The sequence below is a fragment of the Podarcis muralis genome, chromosome 12 (assembly GCF_964188315.1).
Source record: "Podarcis muralis chromosome 12, rPodMur119.hap1.1, whole genome shotgun sequence".
NCBI lineage: Eukaryota > Metazoa > Chordata > Lepidosauria > Squamata > Lacertidae > Podarcis > Podarcis muralis.
Genome location: NC_135666.1, coordinates 47,677,855 through 47,688,992, shown reverse-complemented (window position 1 = coordinate 47,688,992; position 11,138 = coordinate 47,677,855). Strand labels below are relative to the sequence as shown.

General features: G+C 42.4%; 1 protein-coding gene across 3 annotated transcripts in view; it reads left to right on the top strand.

Moving 5' to 3' along the window:
* Positions 1 to 3,643: 3,643 nt before the first annotated feature.
* The window catches only part of CPNE4 (copine 4), a 262,849-nt gene continuing 255,354 nt past the window's right edge, over positions 3,644 to 11,138 (top strand). For all 3 annotated transcript variants that reach the window (XM_028750791.2, XM_028750792.2, XM_077916377.1), the window contains exon 1: positions 3,644 to 3,840. The gene's annotated coding sequence lies outside the window, so the exon portion shown is untranslated. The remainder of the gene's footprint in view (positions 3,841 to 11,138) is intronic.

Sequence of the window (11,138 nt, the reverse complement as noted above, 5' to 3'; positions counted from 1 at the left end):
CGCATTGGCGAGGGAACGAGGGCTGAATCCAGCAAAATTCTTGTGCAAGTTAAATGATTTCTGCTCACACAGCAGAACCTCCACTTCTTCTCCCACCTCAAGCCTGTTCTGGGGCTTCTCCCAACCCTCCAGAGCAGATTGGGGACACACCTGCGGGGAGAGAGAGAGAGAGGAAGCAGACCAAAAGAGTGGCATGTGCATGCCTAAAGCCCACCCTGCCGTGATGGAGGGCTTGTGTGTCTGTTTGCAAATATATCGTGTTTTGGTTGTAAATTATATGCACAGAGTTTGTTGTATGTTGTTCTGTGACCTCCTTCAATATATATAATATTGTTGAATTTATATTTATAGGGCTGTATATAAATTCAATAATAAACAAACAAACAAACAATATCACTTTATTTGAATATATAATGCATTGTTTCGTGTCTTTGAAGGACTTAGCATAAAGCTTTAATTCTACTTCTTCAGAGTTAAAATGACCAGGAGCAAATGGTTTGGGTTCTGTGGAACTCATTATGGCTATTGAAATAAAATAATGCAAAAAGCATTTACAAATCTGAATGTGAGCCTTGCATGATTCTGTTCACAGGGGTGGAATCTACACACATATTAAAAATGCTGTAAAAATGCTTTTTTAAAAAAGTTTGGAAAAATACATTGGATTTTTGCATAGCTCACTGTCGCCATCTAGTGTCACATGTGTTTATTGCATTTCACAACACATTTAAAACGTTTTATTTGCCGCTATGTTGATGAGTCAAGGGATCCTCCCAAATGGTTATACAGAAGGGATGCATGAGTGTCATTGCTTCAGTAAGTGTCATAGCACTTACTGAATGGCTACAAACCACAACCATAACAACCATGAACATGTACTCTCTTCTGAGTTGCAACATTGTTCTACAAACACACACAGTTTCATAAAACTACAGTGCAATGCAAAGCTGGGGAGTTTCAATATCTCTAGAAAGCAGAGTTACAATGATTGAGGATATGTGACGTTCTCCAAATCCATTAATCTACTCTTTTAGCTTACAACCTTAGAATCATAGGTTTTGAATGTGCCCTGAAGGTCCTCATGTCCAAGTGGCAAAGCCTACAGCATTGTGAGAACAATATTAATTGTCCATTTTTCATGTACAGTGGTACCTCGGGTTACAGATGCTTCAGGTTACAGACGCTTCAGGTTACAGACTCCGCTAACCCAGAAATAGTACCTCGGATTAAGAACTTTGCTTCAGGATGAGAACAGAAATTGTGCGGCGGCAGCAAGGGCCCTGTTAGCGAAAGTGGTACCTCAGGTTAAGAACAGTTTCAGGTTAAGAACGGACCTCCACAACAAATTAAGTTCTTAAACCAAGGTACCACTGTAGGTCAAGGAGATTTCAGGATGATGTCTGAGCCAATCTTTGCCAATATCTGAGAAAATCAAAATATGTCCTCTCAGTTTGGAATAGCTGGTGCTGAGATCCAGCTCATTTCTTCTCCTCCTTTCACTTGCATTTATGTTTTCTATCTCTCCTATTTTCCTGGTTCTGACATCTGCCATACTCACTGCTGTGTTCACAGGGTGATACAAATTTCCTACTGTCTGATCTTGCCTTTGCTAGAAGGCGTCTGTTAGATCAAGGAAAATAATCAGTACCTTCAATTTTTATTTTTGCAAGCAGGGAGAAATGGAGAGGATAAACTCATAAAGAAACGGTTGCACAGATAGATCCCACAGGATATGCGGTTTTGTCTTTCAGCAGAATATTTGTTGCAACATCAGCAGGAAGGCACAATGGCTGTGATGTGGCCAAATGAAACTTCAAGAATTTTTGATTATGCTTTGATAGGAAAGAAACCAAAATAAATAGCGGCAAAATCTACGCTTTCTAACCCGCATGATGATATTTCTTTTTAAAGATATGACATCGAATGGCAACAGACTACAGTGGTACCTAAGGTTACATGTGCTTCAGGTTACATACGCTTCAGGTTACAGACTCCGCTAACCCAGAAATAGTGCTTCAGGTTAAGAACTTTGCTTCAGGATGAGAACAGAAATCGTGCTCCAGCGGCGCGGCAGCAGCGGGAGGCCCCCATTAGCTAAAGTGGGAATTCTGGAATGAATTAAGTTCTTAACCTGAGGTACTACTGTATCATATATATTTTTTCTAAATCTGTAATTGGCTCAGGAAACATAAATATGTTGTAGTGATGAAAATGAAACAGTCTGTGATTGTTTACATTTGATATGTAATTTTCTTAAAATGGGAAAGTTAAAGTCGCATTTTATTGTTTTTTGGTTTTGTTTTTTCTATATAAATGTATTTCCGGAACAAATTAAGTACTTAACCTGAGGTACCACTGTACTGAGAATGTGAAAGAATTAATGTTCCCTTCCTCAGATTTAACAAGAACCAACTCACTGTTGTCAGTGGGACTACTTTGCTAATAATAATAATAATAATAATAATAATAATAATAATAATAATAATTGTCTGCCATAAATGACTTCAACTGTGTGTGGAAATGAGCGGGTTCCAGTGAAATTGTAGGCGGCTTTATGCATCTAATAACAAGAAACCCTCTTTTGAAAATGAGACTTGATCAAACAGCATCCCTGAGCCACAGCTGCCAACATTTCCCTTTTTTAAAGGAAAATTCCCTTATTCCGAATAGGATTCCTCACAAGAAAAGGGAAAAGTTGACAGCTATGCCCTGAGCGATAGTACATCAGGTCCCTGGGACGTTGTGAGGGGAAGTAAAATGGCGGCTGTAGGCCGCAACCAGCACTTTCCTGATAAGAGCGCTGTTTGTCTTGCCACTGCAATCCTCCCTGTGGCAACCCTTCCCAAATAAAATGCCTCACGCGCACCCACCAGCCACAAAGGTCGGAGAGGTGCTATGGGAGGGCGAGTGCTATGTCTGCATGATGGTAAAACTGGAGTCAGCCCAGTGTGCAAATCTGAGGAGATCCACAGATTGCACCACATGGCCTGCAAGACTTTTGAATTTGCTGTAAACTGAAGGTTTAGCAGGGCAATCCTCCACCAACATAGCTGTGTAACTTAAACTATATCCTAAGTGCTCTGGTGTGTGAGATGAGGGTGGTGGAAACTTTCATTTTGTGTCCTTCCATCAACCCTTGTGGGGTGAATTTTAGTTACACCCAGGGCATTTTTTCCTCAGCCGGAACTTGCCGGAACTTTGGTTCTGGCGCCTCTCAGGTGGGCGCCATTGCCATTATAAAGAGAACAAGGGAGGCGTTCCAGTGACTTCTGGCACCGTTTTTTCTAGAAAAAAATAGCACTGGTTACACCTGCATTTTTTGTGTGGTGTTATTAATTGCTTTGTAGGCAGGATCAATTAATAAAGAGCCAGGGGCGGATCTACTATGAAACTAAGGAAGCTTAAGTTTCAGGGCCGCTAATCCCAGAAGCAACTTTAGTCCACATTGCTTCCTTTTTTATTTTTTTATTTTTTTAGGTCCAATCTCAGTGTCACAACTCAAATTGTTTATTTTTTTTGTTGTTGTTGTATCTATTTCAACAATCCCAACGTTTGAGAGTCGGTAGCACAGGTGTCGTCAAGGTGTGGCGAACTGCCGAGGAACAACCTTGTTGAAGAAGACAACAAGGGTTACCAGGATCTTGTTGCTGGTTGCAAAGGGCCCCCCATAACAGTTCAAGCTTCAGGGACCCCAAAATGTAGGTCCGCCACTGGTACAGGGAGCTGTTTTATCCTCCTCCCCAAACCCAACCCACTCTTTCGCTGGCCCGACACACACCTTTTCGTCACCTTCGCACTGAGGTAACTTCTGGCAACTTCTTCTGCCTTCCCTCAGTTGGGGTAAGTAGATAAGGAATTTGTGTTGGCTTAAGGTCATCTTGTTAATATTTATTTATTTATTATTTTTTCATTCTTTTATTTATATTTTATACATTTATTTACATTGTACACATTCTTTTAATTTTTTAAAAAAATATTTTGACAAAGTAATAATCATGAGTAAATAAGAAGAAAAATGTGCACCCCACCACTGAGACCATTCCATTGTAACTATCCAACCTTAATGTAATTTTAATCTTTGTTGGAAGCCGCCCAGAGTGGCTGGGGAAACCCAGCCAGATGGGCGGGGTATAAATAATAATAAATTATTATTATTATTATTATTATTATTACTTAAGGTTTAAGGTCATTTTAATGGGGATGGGGAGGAAGAGATGCCGCATTCTACCCTCTCCCAACCTCCATATTTTGGCACTAGGATTGCATTGTAAAGCTGCAGTCCTAATCCCACTGAATAAGACCCATCAAATTCAATTCAACGTATTTCTGATGGTCTTCATGTTCAGAGCATAAGCAAATCCTGCCTGGATGATGTCAAAGTTTCATATAGTTCACCGTTCTGTTTCCAATGTGGACTTTTCAGATCATTCTGGAAAATGTCTGTGTCTGTCAATCTGCCCATCTTTCTTCTATCTATCTATCTATCATCTATCTATCTATCTATCTATCTATCTATCTATCTATCATTCTATCTATCTATCTATCTATCTATCTATCTATCTATCTATCATCTATCTATCATCTATCATCTATCATCTATCATCTATCTATCATCTATCTATCATCTATCTATCTATCTATCTATCTATCTATCTATCTATCTATCATCTATCTATCTATCATCTATCTATCTCTATCTATCTATCTATCTATCTATCTATCTATCTATCTATCTATCTATCTATCTATCTATCATCTATCTATCTGAAAATATCTTCCGTCAGTCTGTCCTGGCCCTTTCCTGTTTTTGCTTCTTTGTGTAAGAAAAGTGTAGTTTTATGCATGTCATTCCACAGACCTGGGTAATTCCACCCCCCACTAAATACCAGACCAAACAGTTTTGGGAGGTTTCTCTGTTCCTTCTGTGAGTTGCTGTTTGCATTGTGTTCCCAGCAGCACTTGAGTGACACCTTGTGGTAGATCATAAACATTTCAACAATGGCCCTTTCTTTTCCAGTTAATCAGAAGTGCTTTCAATAAGTGTGCAGGGCGGGAACATTGTTTGAAGGGTTACTGCTTCCATGTGTACATGCAGCAGCTTCCTGTGGACATTCTATTGAATGAGGATATGTCGTAGCTGGGACGCGGGTGGTGCTGTGGGTAAAAGCCTCAGCGCCTAGGGCTTGCCGATCGAAAGGTCGGTGGTTCGAATCCCCGCGGCAGGGTGCGCTCCCGTTGCCCGGTCCCAGCGCCTGCCAACCTAGCAGTTCGAAAGCACCCCCGGGTGCAAGTAGATAAATAGGGACCGCTTACTGGTGGGAAGGTAAATGGCGTTTCCGTGTGCGGCTCTGGCTCGCCAGAGCAGCGATGTCACGCTGGCCACGTGACCCGGAAGTGTCTCCGGACAGCGCTGGCCCCCGGCCTCTTGAGTGAGATGGGCGCACAACCCCAGAGTCTGTCAAGACTGGCCCGTACGGGCAGGGGTACCTTTACCTTTACCTTTATGTCGTAGCTAGAACTGGTGCTATCCCATATTCCTTGAATGACTCTTAAGGGTAACAGCAGCGATAAGGCATTTGTGCCCTTCAGATGCTGTTGGACCCCAACTCCCATGAACCTCAACCAGCATGGCCATTGGTGATGCATGATGGGAGTTGGAGTCCAACAACATCTATACCTGAAGGAGCGTCTCCACCCCCATCGTTCAGCCCGGACACTGAGATCCAGCTCCGGGGGCCTTCAGGCGGTTCCCTCATTGCGAGAAGTGAGGTTGCAGGGAACCAGACAGAGGGCCTTCTCGGTGGTGGCACCCACCCTGTGGAACGCCCTCCCTTTAGATGTGAAGGAAATAAGCAGCTATCCTATCTTTAAAAGACATCTGAAGGCAGCCCTGTTTAGGGAAGTTTTTAATACTTAACGCTGTACTGTTTTTAACATTTGATTGGGAGCCGCCCAGAGTGGCTGGGGAAACTCAGCCAGATGGGCAGGGTATAAATAATAAATAATAATAATAATTATTATTATTATTAGAGATCATAGCTGGGTTACAGCTTTAATGCATCTTAGGGATAGGGATATGTGTGTATGTGTGTGTGTGCGTTGGATCCCCATATTTTAATCCAGAGAGGGTGTATTTTTATATGCCATGCAGGGGGTTGGACTAGATGATCTTTGGGGTACCTTCCAGCTCTACAATTATATGATTCCATGAAACGTTACACCCTGGTCCAGATAAGCCAGGGGTCTGCAACCCGCGGCTCCGGAGCCGCATGTGGCTCTTTTACACCTTTGCCGCGGCTCCAGGGCGGATACTAGCGAGGGGAGGAGGTGCATTGTGCGCCCCAACACTCCCCACTGTGGCAGGCGCTGTACTGGCTGTGATGTCGCATGGGGGCCGTGTGTGCGTTAGTCACGCACCGTCTCGACGTCACCTTCCTGCTGTCAGATCGCGGCTCCGGAGATATATTTGTTTTAAATGTCGCAATGGTTTTGCGGCTCCCAGTTTTCCCCCCCCTTCGGAAACGGGTCCAAGTGGCTCTTTTTGTCTTAAAGGTTGCAGACCCCTGAGATAAGCAATGAGCAACAGTACATTGAGTACAGAAAATCACAATAATGCCAATAGTAATAGTAGTAGTCGTAATGTTTATACCCTGCCCATCTGGCTTGGTTGCCCCAGCCACTCCGGGAGGCTTATTATGTTCATAAAAACATAATAAAACATGAAGATATTGTCCTGAGAAAGATGTAGCCGTGTTGTGATATTTACAAGAAATTAGGGATTTCATTTTTCGCTAAAAGTCCCAAGTTAAGGAAATACCTTTTAATATATAGCAGCAAACTGAACCTCAGGGAAAAGTTACAGGGAAACATTGTATAGGAATAAGAATGGATTTTCTACTGATGTTCTTTTTACTTCTTCTGCCAGTCATTTTTTTGACAATGGGCTATATAACTTGGCTCTTTGACTAATCTTCCTAAAACAACCACAGTGTCTCAGTCTTTTGAATGACTGCTCCAGACAGGTTTCATTTTATTTTCTCCATCCTTCCCCCCCTAAGAAGTGTACTAAAGTAATTAGTTTCAAGACCTTTTCTTTTTCTCTTATCACCTGGAAAAGAATACAGTATCTCTGCATATAAGGAGGTATGGGAGATTGCATAGAAGTTTTAATTTCCTGCAAGCAATATTTCATGGTGTGCTGGCAGGCTTAGCTGTGTTTGATCTGTTGGTGAATATATATTTTTTATTAAGGCACTGCAAGAAGCATAGATCTAACTTTGCCATTGTACTAAGGTGTATTAGAGGAATGACATTTATAACCTGGGAGGTTCTGACGTGTTATAAGGTCATAAAATAGGTGAAGAGAAGAGAACCACTATATTGTGGGTGTGTAGGCGGTGTGAGTGTGCAGCTAACATCCCAGTGATCTAGAGAGGCTTTGTAAAGTGACACAAAGATTGATAGAGATGGGAAATTGTCATCTTTAATTTAATCTACTGAATCTATTTTGAAAAGTTGTTTGTTCATTATGCATTTGGACACCTCTTTTAAGATATCTTCACCAAATTTTGTGTGATGGTTCCTGAGATCAAGGAGCAAGTTTTCATCTAGTCATGGCTACATCTGGACCCAATTTTGAATCCAGATGGCAGACTGAATATTTAAAAAATGCACTGATCGATGGCAAAACTACACTGCTTATTTTGTTTTCTTTGAACTCAAATTCTCTAGTAATGTAGCTGCTAGTGTATAATTCAAGTTTTGGAGCCTGATACTCATTTTTGAAATAAATGCCAAGGGCATTTGAAGTCAAGAGCATTGTAGGGATAAAACAGAGACAAGCAGCTTGCTGCTGTATGGCCTCATGTGACCTTTGGTCCGATTCCATCTGGTGTTAAGGATGGAATATGGGGAAAGTGGGCGAGAGAGAAACGTAATGGGCCTACCCATCTTTGGCACTGGGCTTCGCACTTTTGACTCTGGCATCACCAGTTTGTGGTACTTCCAGATTACTCCAAGGGACTGTGCACCCAGAAGAAGAAGAAGAAGAAGAAGAAGAAGAAGAAGAAGAAGAAGAAGAAGAAGAAGAAGAATTTATTTATACCCTGCCCATTCAACTGGGTTTCCCCAGCCACTCTGGGCGGCTCCCAACAGATTAAAAACAGAATAAAGGTTGCTCTCTCCTCTAATACATTATTGAAAGCAGTTCACCCTTACAAAGCTACAATTCCCAGGGTTCCTAGGAATGAGGGATTGACAATTAAACCACTCTGGGAATCGTAGCCCTGTGAGACGCCTCCTAACAACTCTCAGCACCTTTTACAAACTATAGATTCTGGAATTCATTTTGAAAAGCCATGACTGTCAAAGTGGTATAGGATTGTTTTAAATGCATAGCATGGGTATAGCCAGTGTCTTTCTTACAACTACTTAGGCTGCAATCTGATACCTTCCTACCTGGGAGTAAGAAGTTACTTCTGAGCAGACATAGCCTTGCCCTGTTACTGAGTTTCTGTTTGAGATGAGGTTTGAACCCACACTGCACAACTGCAGGTCTGTTAGGTAGGTAGAAAACATATCTTTATTTTTCTTTTCTCCAGTTAGAAAGAGTTCTCTGATCAATCATCTCTTTAAAGAGAGAAACCTTGGGCTTCTGAAACATAGTGTATACTTTCATGTGTAAGCAATTGTTCAACATCGCACATGAAAACGGCTGGTGCTAAATTGAAGTGCTCAGCTAGTGCCATTTTCTGCCTCTCAGCTCACCCAAAGCTCTTGCAAAATGGAATCTGTCACCTCAAGTGCTCTTGCTTGTAGAAGGCTTCTATTCACCAAGGACGCCATCCACGCACAATGAGATCATGGGATGAAAACAAAGCCACATCCAGGGAAACTAGTTCAAAGGCTTCCTACAGCATACTGGAGAAGAGCTATAGCTCAGTGGCAGATAATTTGCTTTGCATGCAGATGGTCCTGGGTTCAATACACTGTTTTCTTTTGCTCATAGCTCTTGATTCAAGCAATAATATGTTTTTGTGGCTCTTCAAGTCAAAGCTTCTTTCAAGATCTTAAAGGTTTATCCCCCCATTTGGGGCATTGCTGCTTAGAATATGAATTGTTGACATCAGTCTGTCTCGAGAGACAATGGTTTGCACCTCTGGGGATGAAGTCAAGCCACTATGTTAGAAGGACCAAAGTGACCTCCTTGGGGCACAAGCCTGGGCAGTGTGTATGGAGATCATGGGCTGCCCTTGCTGATGTGGTCGAAAGGAAAGCAGAGCAAGACGTTTGGCACCAGCCTGGCTGCAGGAGTTGTCAGAAGGAGGAGTTTAAGTTGCCACCCAACCGTCCTAGGGATGCCACTCTGGATTTGTGTAGCATTTAGTCGTTAGCCATTTCTTCTCCTGAAGATATCCTGCAAGGCAGCGGAGGTTTCAGATCACAGTTTCCCTTCTCTCCTACCTGCCCCTCGCTTTCCTCTACAGCATGTACAGAATCCGCCTTCTTGACATTGAACCAACTATTGGTTAAATCCCCGGTGGCAATTACTCTCAGGAGTCACCAAGTCAAGTAAAACTATTCCAGCAGTCTCAACGACATTTCATCCACCCACCAGCTTTACTGTGTGTCATGGGCACATCTACGACTATTCAGAACAATCTAGTTTTCTTAGGCCATATTGGTCTAAGGCCATAAGGTCACACTACCAGGTTCAGCATCCACTGATGAAGGGTGTGAGCTGCTCATTCATATAGTACATAAAGCAGGTGGCACTGCGGGAAGGTAAATTTAACCCATACCATAGAAGGCTTGGAGGACACACAAGCCAGGAAGATGATATTGCTGGACTACAACTTGGAGGACACACAAGCCAGGAAGATGATATTGCTGGACTACAACTTGGAGGACACACAAGCCAGGAAGATGATATTGCTGGACTACAACTTATACCACCCCCAGCCAGAATGGCAAATAGGGTTGATGGGAGTTGGACTCCAATGTCTGAAGGGTCACAGGTTCCCCCATTCCTAGACTGAACCACATTTAGCTACACTATCTGCAGACACTCTTTGATTGAACGGGTGAGAGAAAAGCAACTGCAAGATTTTCGGCATTTTACAATGAGCCCCTTGTTAATGAACAATACCATGTCCCATTTTAATCTTCTTTTAAGGAAGCTGCTTTTCCCTGCACAACTGCATTTAAGGCATGCTGATTCTTAATCAGGTCAGCTTTCTGAGACTCCAACATCATATTCCCATATTAAAAATGAATGCAGGAGACAAGATGCTGCTTTTTCTCTCCGGGTTCAGGGAAGACTACCACAGCAACTAAGTCACTCAAGCTTTTAAGTCGCTGAAAAGAAAAGGGACTGTAAAGGGGAATCTTCTTGCATAATATGTGCCATTTAGTCAGAATTAGGGAAGGGGAGAGAGAAATTGACCTCGGTTCCCACATAAAGGGAAATCTACTTGCACATTCTGAAACAATACGTGCACTGAAACATAGCCATCTTCTCGAAGAATCATAGAATTGTAGAGACTGTTAGATAAAGGAAGGGAGTTTCTCAGGTGTGTTTGGCCCCCAAACCCCAGTGAAAGGCCTTTGGGGAAGGATTGAGGCAGAGTAGCAGAGCACCTGCATTGCATGCAGAAAGGTTCAGTCCCCAGCATCTCCTGCCTGCCTGAAATATTGGACAGCTGCTGCCAGTCAGTGTGGAAAATACTGAACTAGGGGATCAAAGATCTGACTCAATATAAGGAAGCTTCCTTGGAATACAAAACACGATCTCTCTCTCCATTTCACATCCCATGCATCCCACCATGCAAATCTTAACATTCTCCTTGTGCCTAATTACAAATTAATTACCAGATGCATGATTAAGCTGTTCATATTTCAGATGCTTAAAAAGCAAGCATGCCCTCCCATTCTCTCTGCTTGAGATCCCAATTGTGCCCTTGACAGCTCTCAAATGCAATTGACTCAGGGATGGTTCTACAAACACTATTGAATAGATATCTCCAAACAAAGAAAAAAGTAGAGAGCAGGAACACTCCGCACAAAGGTATAATTTAACTGATGCATGAGAGAAAGAGCGTGTGAGAGAGGGAGGGAGAACTTTCCCCCTTTCAGCTGTT